Genomic DNA, 15,000 nt, shown 5'->3' on the forward strand with positions numbered 1-15,000 from the left:
GTGTGTGTGTGTGTGTGTGTGTCTGGTCACGAATAGGCTCCTATATGGTTGACTATTTTAAAAAAACTGATTACATATAATTATAGAAGATGTATCGAGACACAGGAATGGATATGTTTGACCTGGTAAAACAGTGGTTCATTAAAAGTGTGGAGTCTGCGTTCGCGCCTGGTCTACAAAGTATGGAAATAAAAAATTAAAAAATTAAAAAAACGTTTACAAGTGTTTTTGATATAGATGTACATAAGAATACTTTGATAAGTATGTTTTAACTTAAATAGGGATGGTATAATAAAATTGTGGGGTCTGCATTCGCGCCTGGCCTTCATAGAATAGAAATAGGCACAAACTTTAATAAAGATTTTTCCTATCTATCTGCGTAAGTATACTTTGATAATTATGTTTCAGTTTGAAGAAATATGGTATAATAAAATTATGGGGTGTTCGTTCGCGTTTAACCCCATATAATGGAAATATGTCACAAAGTTTAACAAGGTTTTTTTAATATAGAGCCACAGAATATTGTGATAAGTGTTTCAATGTGAACAGATATAGTATAATAAATTATGGGGTTTATCTATTTTATTTTTACTTTCATCATATTTCGCTTTGGTTTTGATACCCCCAAATTCGAAGCTATCTCTTTACAACCCTTCCTTTTCATAACCTATCATACTTTCATAAATCAGAGTCCATTTTCTGTAGGCTGTTTTTGAACCCACCAAACGACGGGTACTTTTGCTAGTATATATATATGCATATATATATATATATATATATATATATATATATATATATATATATATATATATATGACATGAACTCGCACGTAAATAATTCGTTAATGTGAAAATGGAAGTTTTCAGAGATTGCCAACACAAAAGAAAAAATATCTATACTTCGTTATAATAATCATATTTATTAATATGATTATTATAACGAAGTATATATTAATATTATTATATTAATAATATTAATAATGATAATGATAAGAATAATTATAAGCTAAATTATTTAGTAGAAATATAATAAGAATAATGACCACCTAAGCAGTTTCTCTAGTAACAAATTCTGGATCATTTATAGGGGGATAAAATAAGCACTCAGGCACTTAGACTAGAAAACTAGGAAGCTAATGCCAATGAATAATTCTGTGAATCTATATGATGTTATTGGTTACCTCTACGTAATAATGAGCGAACTGGTAAGAGGACTGGTAAGTATAAAAGACTGTATAGATGATACAAAAAAAATGAATAATAGATAAAGCAAAGCTCAGGGAAGACTGATTATTGTAGCAAGGAACACAGGAAAATGAATAATATAGGAAGCATTGAAGTCGAAACAAAAAGACGAGAAAAATGTGAAGAAAACAAATACATGGGAAATTCAAAAGACTGATCAGAGAAGAGCCATATGAAAAGACGCGAACATGACTTCGAAAAGATAACATGACGAGAGAAAAAAAACAGAATTAGTACTGATAGCCGCTCAGAAGAACGCGATCACAACAAACTATATCAAAAGCTTAAATCGACAAAACAAAGTATGACAGTAAATATAGACTCTGTAGACAAAGCGATGAAACGATAAATTACATAATAATAACTGCAGATAACTAGTTCAAAATGAATAGAAACATGAACGCGTGGGAAGAAAAGTCTTTTAGGAACTATGCAAACGCCTTTATTTTGAATATGCAAAAAAAAAATGATGCAGACACAGATTAGAGACAATATTGGAAAATGAAAGTCATAAAATCATTTTGGACATGAAGACGTAAACAGCTAAATTTATTCAAACAAGGAAATTGAACGTAATAATGAAAAATAAGGAAACCCCTGCGAAATCATAGATTTCGCAGTGTGAAAATCAAATAAGCAAAAAATACGAAATTCATGAAAAGAACTTTCCAGAGAACTGGAAGAAATAAAGAACGTGAAGAAAATCACTAGAATACTCATAATTGTAAAAGCACTTGTAGTAGTTCCGCAAACAATGAAAAACAACGAGGAGAAACTGAAAAAAGAAGAAGATTTAACAGATAAAGCACACTAGCGCATTGCTATATGTACATGTAGACATGACTATACATCTGTGTATACCGTTGTAACGTGCTTATAAACCGGCTTTAATTTTATATAGTGTTCAACGCCGTAAATAGTTATCTTTTGTAAAACGAACTTTAATAATAAATAATTACTAATCACATCTCAAACGTTTTCTGACGTGAGACATCAAGTACAAAATGGAGGAGTTTAATATGCATATGGCACTAAGCGTGATACTGTGATTAACGAACCGTACTATACATGTTAATAGATAGGAGTAAGGTTTAATAGATTCGAATAGATTGCGATAGATAAGAATATATTGTGATGAAGAGATTAAAATGTAGATATAAGTAGATTGAAATATGTAGATAGATGTATAGACAGATAGATGATAGATAGAACTGAACGGGTGCAGATTGATAGATATATAGATAATAAGTGTATATATATATATATATATATATATATATATATATATATATATATATATATATAGGGTGGTCTACTTAAAAGTAACACAGAAAATGTAGTACAGAGGAGGAACCTTCTTTTATTGTTTAAATTACCTGTAGTGTTATAAAAGATGCTGGAAGTGCTCCTCGTTTACATCTATGCATTTCTAGGCACGTTTAACAATGTTTGCAGATACTGCCTGTAGATATTCTCTGGTGATTCTCCTGATATTGTTTGTAATGTTCTCTTTTAGTTGATCTAGTTTGTGAGGATTATTTTCATAAAATTTTTGTTTTAAAGTCCCACAAAGATAAAAATCACATGATGACAAGGTCCGGGGAACGTGATAGTCATAACCCTTTGCTTATTGTTCTTTCTTCTGTAAACATGTCATAAATTCGTGTCAGTGATCTGTGAAACGTGTGGCATATAGCGCCATCTTGATAAAAAAAAATTGCATTTTGTCTTGTGGTGTTAGTTGGTCGACAAGAGAAAGACTAGATGAATAGGGCTACTTTTAATTGGGCCACCCTTTCTATATATATATATATATATATATATATATATATATATATATATATATATATAAAAGTTAACGTGTCTGTCTGTCTGTCTGTCTGTCTGTCTGTGTACATTTCCCTACGCAATAACTCTGTCAATTTTTAGTCCATAGACTCGAAATTTAGAAATACCGGGTACTGAGATTTGGGAAAATCGATGTGACGGGTGTCAGCCAGAAATTTGGCTGTTAAGGGGTCAAATTTCAACGATTTGACCTTTAAGAACTCTACCAAACTCCTCCGACAATTTTGGGTCTAGACACTTGAAATTTTAGATATAGGTTCCTTGAACCTGGATCTAATTTAATAAAGTGATTTGAGCCCGAAACTGTAAATTTTAAGGGGTCATAATAGGGGTCAAATTAAAAAAAAATTTACTCTTTTTTTTTTGCTCAGCATACACCTCCAAACACCCGGGCAACGCCGGGTTGAAATGCTAGTATATATATATATTACTATAATAATTAAATACCTACAGACACCAGTGTTTCATCCTTTCGGGAATCTTACGTGCAGGGTGTCACGATTAACAGCAGTCGACAGATTCGAACTCGGCAACACGAGCCATCTCTGGCTCGATTAGCAAAGACCGTATCCATTCGGCTACCATTAACCGTGTGAAATAACGTTAAATTTAAACATTTTGATTTTAAATAATCTTTACGTCACTCAGACAGTAATCTAATCGTTATACGATGATCTATGCATAAGAGCTAAATTGACCGACTTAATTTAACTGAAAGTGCTCAACGATAAGAAACGAGTTTCTTAAAGGGGCTGCCATGGTTTTTTTTTTACTATAATAATTAAATACCTACAGACACTAGTGTTTCATCCTTTCGGAAATCTTCAGCGCAGGGTGTCACGATTATATATATAAATATATATATATATATATATATATATATATATATATATATACATACATACATACATAGATATGAACAGACAGAGATATAAGAAAGATTAGAGCAGATTAAAATAAATGTATTGAGACAGAAGGTCAGGAGTTTTCATTAAACAACGTATCTATTTGTTCTCAATCATTTTATATGTAGAAATCGAAATATTAACTAAACTCTGGACGGCTTTGACCTCGTATCATGAAAAGGGGACTTATTTTTAAACTGGGCGTCTTACGCTTAAAACATTTTTGAGATTTCATGTTGATTTTATAATTAATTTTAGATATGTTTATTTATTTGCTTATCTGTCTATTCGAATTAACGTGAATACAAAATGCCTCTGTGCTCCAAAACACAGACGCCTGTTGTATTTATGTCAACAATTAGTATGTAGCGAAATGTATTTATTTAAGCTCCAATAAAACGAGCAGGATATCAAATTCATTGAATATTTAGTGTAAATCGCTATTCCTTTTTTCCATCTCTGTGTTAATAAGATTGTTTATGTTTTTAACTGAAAAAGGAAACTAACTGACGACTTTCCTTTCGGTAAGTTTTAATCTACTCACATGCTTGTGCAAACTTTAAAGAGATGATGATGCTCCGGAGAATCTGACATTTTTAAGTACAGCCCATTAGACAAAATTGCTCGATTGTTCGCTGATGGGTAGACTAACGTTCAATACTCGATCGAGCAAACCAAAGAACCGAAAAAATGCTAATCGATACCCCCTTATTAAACACTCAGTTATTGTAAGGCGAAGATCAAATGCAAGTGGAGCAATAATGTTAAAATAGTTGTGCCCACCTACAGTTCGGTGTAAATGCTAATGAAAAACGGGCCTTCATGTCGCCTTTGACTATGGTCAACGAGTTTACTTACTTGTGCTCGGCGTGACGTCTATTGTTATGTCGTGAGTTCTCACACTGCACAAAAGAGTTAGCATCTTGAATAACATTTCTGACAATTATGCATCACCCGACATATTATCTGAATCTCTCGCCATCCGATTACCATTTCTGAAAAGTTTGGCAAATTATTTGAGTGAATTGAGAGGGAGAAGGGGCGGGGAGAAAGAAGGGTACAATGTAATCATTTACATTTAATATTTCGGAACTCTTTTAGATGACGATTAATTATTTGTGTTATTTACATTATTGGGATTGTTATTCTCACAAGCGTTCGGTTGATGTAAAGATATCGGAGGTTACATCAGCCGAAACGTGCTTAAAAAAAACATTCGAGATGAAAACAGCAGTCCGAATTATCCAACTAATACAACTACACATTCTAACTTATAAAGCAACAATGTATTAAACTAATATTTATTGCACTATGTGTCTTGAAAATGTCTTACTGTTGTTAATTGTTATCTACGGAGACATGGTGTAGAAATCGATTCCGGGTTAGTTGTTTTTTTGTTTTGTTTTTTTTCTTTTGTTTTTGCTTTTGTTTTTCTTTTGTTTTTGTTTTTTTTTTTTGCTTTTTTTTTCTCATTCATAAATGTTATTTTATAGGCATGGCATTTAAAAGTGTTGTTAGTAGATTTGACAAGGTGACAGAGAAGATCGAAAATGATATTATTAATGAATCTAATATTGTATTTTTAACCTTAAAACGGACAGAATATTTGTTACAAATTTATAATTGACATGAATACATTTCTATGTATTTTGAAGTAAGCCAATGCGTTGATCTTGGTCGGTCGACACTGACATAAAGTAGAGGCCGGTAATAACAGTTCATGAATAATAGCCCTATTGAATTGGCCATGTTTAAAATCTACAACAGGTCAGCGCGACCCTCAAATTCGCTTGTGCAGTTATTGTTGACTAGAGTTAATATTTAACCTCAATAACACAGATTTATATTATCCGCGAATAACATTTTGTCAACATATTCTCTTTAATTTATTAGTGACCTGGCAAGGCCACAGGGGAGACAACCGAAACAGCAAAACTGAAGCTGACCTGCAGGACACTAAACAAATGTAGGGAATATTTTATTGGTTTGAAAATATGGGTTCTTTTTTACCAATTATGATACAATTTTAACCATAGATATAGCATTATAGTTTTCAAAAAGCCTGCATTTTTTTATGTAGTTTCGTCTCATAGAACAAAAGATATAACCAATCACTATGCAATTTGGCTACTAGTATATATATATATATATATATATATATATATATATATATATATATATATATTACTATTTCATTTAATCACATAAATTCAGGGACTCCTTCAGTCTTTGACAGACTATGGATAAACACCGTAGGGGTGGCTACTCATGAAATTTTTGTGCCACTAGGTGCGCAATCTCCAACCACACCTCCCCTGACTCAACATTGTTCAATATCAGTGGCAAGTAAAGTGTATGTACAGGATGACTGGAAACAAATGCCGAGATAAGTGGAGAGCAAATACAGAGCCTAGAATTCTCAAATGGTCACCCATCTGGTACTAACCAGGCTCAACGTTGCTTAACTTCGATGATCTGACGAGAACTGGTGTATCAACGCGATTATGCCGTAAATTATTGAAGAATATATAATTGTATGTGTAGATTTTCAGTATTTGCTTTAACAGTGCTCAATACATAAGTAGAGCTTAGTGGTAAGTCATGAATTACGAATTACAATTAAGCTACACAGAATATTCCGCGATTCGTCCTTGTGAGAATTCGTCAAGTTTATGGAAGAATTGTGGTTATAGCGCATTTTTATATAAACACATGGTATTGAATTTGCTAGTTAGCCAATCAGCTTCTTAGTTGTAACCGCGTTCATCCTAATCAGCCAATGGTCGGGTACTTATAGGACAAAGGTATACCTTAAGTTAACTTTACTTTTACCCTGTAAGTACCTGACCATTGGCTGATTAGAATAAACGCGGTTACAACTAAGAAGCTGATTGACTAACAAACCAGAACTCTTCGCATAAGCCTGACGAATTCTCACGAGGATGAAACGCGGAATATTCTCCTTAGCTAAATTGTCATATATTTTTTCATGATTTATATATTATAGAGTGTAATAGACAAGGTCTAAATAAGCAAAGGTTCAGTAAAATAAGATTAAAGGTGCTGTGCTCTGAGTATTGCAGTTATAGTAAGATCAATATGCGTAATTACCTAGAGCTATATAAATAGAAAGGTGTGACATTATCAATCACGTTTGCATAGAAGAAAACATAGCAAAATCATATTCATATGTATGATCGTTTCAGACACAATATCCTTTTATTCATTCGAGATTTACAAATAAAATCATCGTGAAATAAGTAAAATAATTATGTATATTGCCTCCTCATCAGCATAAATGACTGATTAGATTTTAAAAAATTACAAATACCAACGATCACAACGATATATATATATATATATATATATATATATATATATATATATATATTGGCAATTTTATAAGTTTCAAATCTAAGCGACTATTGATCATGATTTTACAAATGAAACCTCATTGGAAAGGTAATGACCTAAATTGTATAGTGGGCTATGTGACATTTACCCTTAAGGCCGCACATTGAGGGGATCATCCATCATCCAGAGCCTATTTTTGGCATGTTTTTTTTCAGCCCTAAAATGTTTCAAGCATAGTCATTTGTTTTCCTAGTTTTGCATATAAATAACAAACATATCTGACATTTTCCCAACACCTCTGGCCTTGATTGAGAGGAGACTAAAACTTGTTGCTATGGTTTCAAATGATCTGAAATAAAAGCAAATGAATACTTGATTCAATTTATTTTTCATATTTTATATCTTACCTCTGGTTTTCATTCATAAAATAAATTTCACAATGTATAAAGATTATTTGATACTGGAAATATTCATAATCATACCCGATTTCCAAAAAGGGGTAATATAACACACGAGAAATATTTCAAATCAAGTCTCCCCTAGCTGTTATTTAAGATCATTTGAAACCATAGCACCAAGTTTTGCCCCCCCCCCGTCACCCAATCAAGGCCAGAGGTTTTGGGGAAATATATATATGATATGTAATTGCTTTGAACGTTAACATGCAAAATGATTCTAGTTTTTGTTTTAAGATATTTAAAGATAACAGCCTTGATTTGAATTCTCAGAAGTTTCGCAAGTATAATGGCTCGGGAATCTGTACGGAAATTGCAATACAAGGAGCAGTCGTGCAATAGATAAAGGTGATAAATATAATCCATTAGAGGTTAAAGGTTCCATCCTGAGTACAGGTGATACTAAAATACAATGACTAATTATTTAAGACAGTTGAAGTGCTATAACCAACGAAATGAGAAGACGCTACCCCCGTTAGTTAAATGAAAGGTTCCGTTCGAAATCAAAATTCCATGCAGATTTCCGGATTCGACAAGACATAAGTGAAGAAAATTTGAGGTTAAATCTGCCAGAACTTTGTATGAATTATATTCAAAACGAGAACAGTGGTTCGAAAACTACAAATACGTACGCCAAATAGATTCGAAAAGCTAATAAAGGAAAAAGGGAAAATTGGGAAAAAAATAGACAAAGGAGAATAAGAATACTTATGGGAAATGGCTGTTAGAGAAAATATCCAACGCATGACTTGATTAGTTATAAATGCACACCATTTCTTCCATACTCAATTTTATCTTTTGTATATACATTCCCGTTAGTTTTATATACCCTCAATTCGGGAGACATTTGACGGGGACATTTGATTAAATATAAGCTTGTTATTAATAATACTTTAAGAACAATATCCTGTAAACTTTAAAGAGTTTTCTATCTTTAGTTTTGAATCTAAAATCAGTAAGCACGGCGATAATTATAGAAGTTTAAACATGGCGCCTTAAACATTAAGTCATCCTCGTAGGTCTGAAAATACGTCAGCCTTCTTGGCTGAAACATCCCAATTAAACTTTGAATAAGTAAGTCTTTATTATGAATCATATGACTTCTAAAAATTTTCAATTAATTTTCACCAGCTTGTATCCTCTTTAATTCGAGAAAAAACCTTGGAACTGTTTTTTTTTTCTTTTTCGAGGAACATATATTTTTGATGAGTTCTTTGGTGTTCGTACGCCATTGAACGATTTACGTGTAAAACAAAATAAAATATTATAAAAGAAAAATTGTAAATATGTTTGGCCTTGAAATTTTAACTACTGATATATATATATATATATATTTATATATATCTATATATTTTTATTCATATATATATATATTTATATTTTATATATATATTTATATATATTTATACATATTTATATATATTTATATATACATATATTTATTCATATATATATATATATATATGGCATAATCGTGTTAACACACCGGTTCGCCTCAGATCACCGAAGTTAAGTAACATTCAGCCTGGTTAGTACCAGATGGGTAACCATTTGGGAATTCTAGGTGCCGTATGTGCTATCCACTTATCTCGGCATTTGTTTCCAGTCGTCCTGTACTTTACTTTCCACTGGTATCTTACAATGTCGTCTCAGGAGAGGTGTGGTTGGAGATTGCGTACACCTCTGCCACAAAAATTTCACGCGCAAGCAACCCTTCGTGGGTATCCAAATCTGTCCAAGACTGAAGGAGCCTGCTTTGAGATATATATATATATATATATTATATATATTTTATATATATATATATATATATTATATATATATATTATATATATATATATATTATATATATATATTTTATATATATATACATATATATATTTATATAAACGATTTTTCTTCGTAATCTTTTGGTTCATAATCTAATCACTACAAACAAGATCAGTAAACGTTTCGTCAATCATTTATGCCCAATAATTGTTTGTGTTGTTAAAAGAAAAATAAATATGTTTTCGCAGGCTTTAATATTTAATGCTGATTTATATTTTATTTTGATTAGTCATAAATAATGAAAGGCAGGTGCGATTCACCCTAACAGTCTGGTGTTCTCTTACTATCACTCATAACATTGGATACACATTTAAGAACTGACATTCTTTTCGCTATTCACTGTCTTGCTTGATATTAGTCTTTCTCTAATCTTTTCCTATTTCAATTCTAAAAAACATATAAATACAGTCTAAACTATGTAATCTGGTAATGTCAATATTTCGTATCTCTTCCCTTCTGTGTAAAACGGATAATGTGTCATACTTGATGTGCGTGTGTGACACCATCTTGGAAAACTACATTATAAACGCTAAGGTCAACATCTACTCTCGAGACTGTATCGGTCAGTCGGTTGATCAATTCGTTTCTACATCTGCTTCGAACCACGATCTGCGTCATACTATGTCCAACTCGCAACTGTCATCAACCAGACTGCTCTCAATTCACCGTCGTCACCCGTCGTAAAAACTCTTCCTACTGTCGTAAACTTGTAGACACTCCACAAAGTGCCAACAAACTAACTCTAAATATATCTATATCCATTGTTCGGTCATTTTGTTTCTGTCATTGCCACACCGTAATTAAAACCCTGCCTTTATATACCTTATACATATATATGTATCACTTATACATAAATATGTATCGCTTATTTTAAATACTACAACTTAGCTCTCTTTTGTCTGCGTTGGTGAACAAATTCCTGTCAATTGTCTTTCCACGAATCCCTTTTCCACGCCTTTGTTAACAGATAAACCTATTTCCTCTTCTTTTATGTATTTTTTCTTTTATATTATACTTTCTAACACTTGAGAATGGGCCCCAATTGTATCACTTGTAAGGTTTGCAATTCAATCATGAGTCACTTACGGATAAGGATTACGCACATAAAGAGATACGTAGAAATTCGGGACAAATTTCATCGTATTCCGTGGAAATTTTTATTCAGATGATTAAAATTTTATCAAAGTAGGATGTATTCGAAGTTTTAAAAATGGTTCGACTGTCATAGCTTTCGGAAGAGCACACTTAGAAATTCGGAACGATTTTCATTTTTGCACTGGTCAATGTTATGCATATGACTTAAAGAAATATTACATATTTGAAGTTTTCCAGGTGTTCTATCTTTATAGTCCTCTTAGGGAATATTTGGATATAAGGCACCCCTTTCATTGTCTTCATCGTAACAGTTTATACATAAATACACATGTAGTATTTTTTGTAAATCCTCTAGCTTTTCTTTTTTTATAGAAAATACACAAATGTCTATACACTGACACATACATATATATTTTCACTTGTTTTAATTTTATTATCACGTTGTTTTTCCTGGGGATAGGGCATTCTACCGGATGCCAAACATTCTCCCATCAGTTTAGTTACTCCAATCGAGAGATCTTTTTTAATATTCTAACCGTCCCTTTAAGTGCTATTGTTTGTGTTTCTTTTGCACTTGGTTCACCGGGTATATTTGCCAGATAGTTTTGAAATTCTTTTTCATCAGCCCGGATGCTCCTATAAATACTGGTATGATTGATATCTTCTTAATATTCCAGTTTATTTTCATGTCGTACATAAGTCCTTGGTATTTTGTTATTTTCTTCCTCTCTGCTCTGTTAAAGGCCAGCATCATTAGGGACGCTTACTTCAACTAGGGTTGCCACTTTCTCCTTGTTGTCCCATATCACTATGTAAGGCTTAATAGCCCCATTTTCTATGTATGTAGCTGTAGGAATTTCGTACTCATAGTGGATGGTGTATGACTTATTTCCAACTTATTCCAATATATGTGTGTGGGCGTGTGTGCGTATAAATATGTAGTTGTATTTATGTATGTATTTATGTATGCGTATTGGTGTGCATGAGTGTATCTACATATTTCTAGTTTCAGCTCGATTTCAGATCGTATTTTGTTGCATTTCTGCTTATCTGCAACCTTTTCTCATCCATTCATTTCTTCTGTTTCGCATTTAGCGATTATTTTCCACTTGATATTCTGATGTTCTCATGAAGGTTTTTCGAACAGAAAACTGATTCCTGTTCGATTTGGGATCGATAACTATATTAATCCAGGTTAACCCAAAAAGATAACATGCTCACATATACACATACAAACACACACACACACACACACACACACACAAACGCGCGCGCACATAAGCGTACACATACACACACATAGACACACACATAAATATATAGATCTCAGAGACAGTTTTATTTTCGGCTTCTCTATTAGGCTTGAATTTTAAAGACCAATTTATGTTGTACTAGAACAAATATAACCCGTTGAGTCACTCATTGAGACTGGGTGAAATTGTTTGAGTCGGTAAAAGGTGAATTGTGCAAATCCATTTCAATAATAGGAAAATAAAGTAAAGATTAGCTTAATTCTGCCTTCATTTTTGTCTCTCATTTTCCCCCTCGGTCTCTCTCTTCCTCTTCTTCCTCTTCTTCTTCTTCTTCTTCTTCTTCTTTCTCTACTGCATACTGGTCTTGACGATATTGTACTTTGTTTACAATGGATTTGTTATTCATCCTTTCCTTTATTATTGAACGAGAAGGGAAGTGAGAGAATTGCGGAAGCGAGAACGATACATACCGTATAATACAAGGGTCGGTACTTTAAACACGATGCTATTAGAGAGTGATGTATAGAAGTTTAGTTAATGATGTGCTATTGTTACATTAATTGCAATTTTCGGTTTAACAGCACAATTAAAATTTGTATTTTTCAAACTTAACTCTATCATAAAACTAAGGAATATTTTAGCATAGATTTCTTGTGATTGCAATATATAGGAAGAAAAGGCAAAGGGAAAAGACGTTAACTCATCTTTCATATGATAATAGATATCACGCTAAAGTATGAAATAAGATAGTCAGCGCCAAAGCTCTCATATTGAATGGCCGAACAATAGTCGTTCTTTTTTGTTTGTTTTTATTTACCATGCTGTCGTGCTCTTTGTTTATTGGCACCGTCACAGACATTCCTTCATTCTTGCGATTTACTATGAGCGCAACATGCGTATTTGTGCGTTGAAATATTCCCAAGACTTGCGTCGATATCATCTTACAATTCGAGATGGTGCCCAAAACGGACGGGTTAGACGAATAACACGCTGGTTTGAAGCACGTGCGTCCTACTTGTTGGCTCGCTTTTCACGTTCGCTAGGGGTTTTGTCTTGCCCACTTTTAATGAGGTCGCTTCACTATCGAAAACAAAACGAAAAAAGTCACTTCGACCATATTTTTTTAAAACATCGTAAATATTGCGTATTCCCGTCAAAATTAAGTCAAACTTTCTTATGTTTAAATTATTGAATAGAAAACGTAGTTAGGCAAAGAGGATACTGTGCTAATTTTTAATAGTATTTTCGAGTAAAATTCAAATTCTATGGTATCTTTTGTTTATTAAATTTTAGGTGAAAGTAGAGAATATTTACAAGACACCCTTCCCCTCTCATCTTAAGAATTGTCGGATTTTAACCGACTAAAGTGGGAGGAGGGAAGCGTTTCTCCAACTCAACGGGTTAAACCTGAACACGACGTAGAAGGAAAAAACAATGAAACTCTTAACTTGCGTGGTGAATCTTTCAAAGCTTTTCTCGGTTAACTGGAGTTGCAACGAATTGCCTCATTGCTTACAACGACAGATCGTCTTTTTAAAAGTAACTACGAAACGTATAACTGGACTAAACAAAAAGACCAACAACACATATCGACGATAGGGGTGTTTTTATAACCCACTAGTCGATTCCATGCAAATGCTGTCACATCTAACCCCCGACAAACATCCAACAAACAAACACTATTATAAAAACAGTCGACCAAGCACTCTCAAACCTTTTGCTTGAACGACTGCCACACAGAATTCCATTGCTTCAACCTTCCACATCGAGTTCCGGTAAGTAAAAATTACCACAGAATGGATTTCTAAGTAATAACATTGTTATTTTAGCACGGTACATTTATTGCATAAGAACAACGTACAAAAATAAACTAAATAATCGCTCATATTATATTTTTTTTTAAGAATGTTCGCCAAGAACAATTTAAGGTTAGTACATATTTCATTCACCTAGATACTAGATTAATCCAGTTTCTTAACGAGGTGGTACTTTCTTGGTCATACTCTTTGTCTCCCGGGTGAGATCTAAGCACCCCTGCTCATTTTGCAACAACTAATATTTAATTTCAAATATTTCACCTAATTAAATTACCCAACCAAATATTTTTTCCTATTGCAATTTAATCCCAAAGAAGGTGCAGTCCAACAGTATGTGGCAACTATTTGGAACCAAATTTACAAGGCTACTATGTAGGGAGTTTAGCAGCAAGATGTCTGTTCACATTACACTTGAACTTCTGCATGTCAGTACTGTCGATGGAAGCAGAGATCCGAGAGGTAATTCCAAAGTCTAGCAATTCGATGGAAGTAACTATGTGCGTAGAATATTTTCAGACATCTAGGAATCTCTACAGTGTAGGGCTGGGATTTTGCTGCTTGTTGGGTTCATGGGGGTATTTCCACCGAGGCAGCAAAAATGCTTTGAGTTTGTCAAAGCACATTACATTTAAATACTTGTAAAACAAGCACAGGGATGCCCCATTTCGGCGATGAGACAGAGGTTGGAGTTTGGTTACTAGTGCGAGACATTAGGTTGGCCACTCTTTTTTGAACCCTATCTAAGAGAGAGAGACTAGTAGCAGATGCACTATCCCAGATGTGGCAACAATACTCCATGCATCGGCAAATAGTGGCTTTGTAGAGGTACAGAATACTCTCAGGTGTGTGTAGCCTTCTTGCACGATGGAAAAAACCCATATTCTTCGCAGCAGCTTTGATCTAAATGTATTTGTTCCGATTCATGTTTTAATGGTAAACATGAAATAGCTTTTCATTGAGAAATGTTAAGTGTAGACATTTTAAAACTTTTGTCGTCTGATAAATAATGAAAATAGTATTTTCTCTTTCACTTATAGTAAATATAATTCAAGTTAAACTTTGACAAGCATGTAGTAGAGGCGTCTGTACCCTCACACACACACACACACACACACACACACACACACACACACACACACACACACACACATATATATATATATATATATATATATATATATATATATATATATATATAT

General features: G+C 33.1%; 1 protein-coding gene and 1 pseudogene across 4 annotated transcripts in view; both read left to right on the forward strand.

Moving 5' to 3' along the window:
- Positions 1 to 15,000, forward strand: part of LOC145283667 (uncharacterized) — a 508,165-nt gene that overhangs the window by 16,092 nt on the left and 477,073 nt on the right. The gene's annotated exons all lie outside the window — the stretch shown is intronic.
- LOC145284129 (5S ribosomal RNA) lies at positions 9,266 to 9,382 on the forward strand (annotated as a pseudogene).

Source organism: Euprymna scolopes, chromosome 8, assembly GCF_053919585.1.
Source record: "Euprymna scolopes isolate OS-2025 chromosome 8, ASM5391958v1, whole genome shotgun sequence".
Taxonomy (NCBI): domain Eukaryota; kingdom Metazoa; phylum Mollusca; class Cephalopoda; order Sepiida; family Sepiolidae; genus Euprymna; species Euprymna scolopes.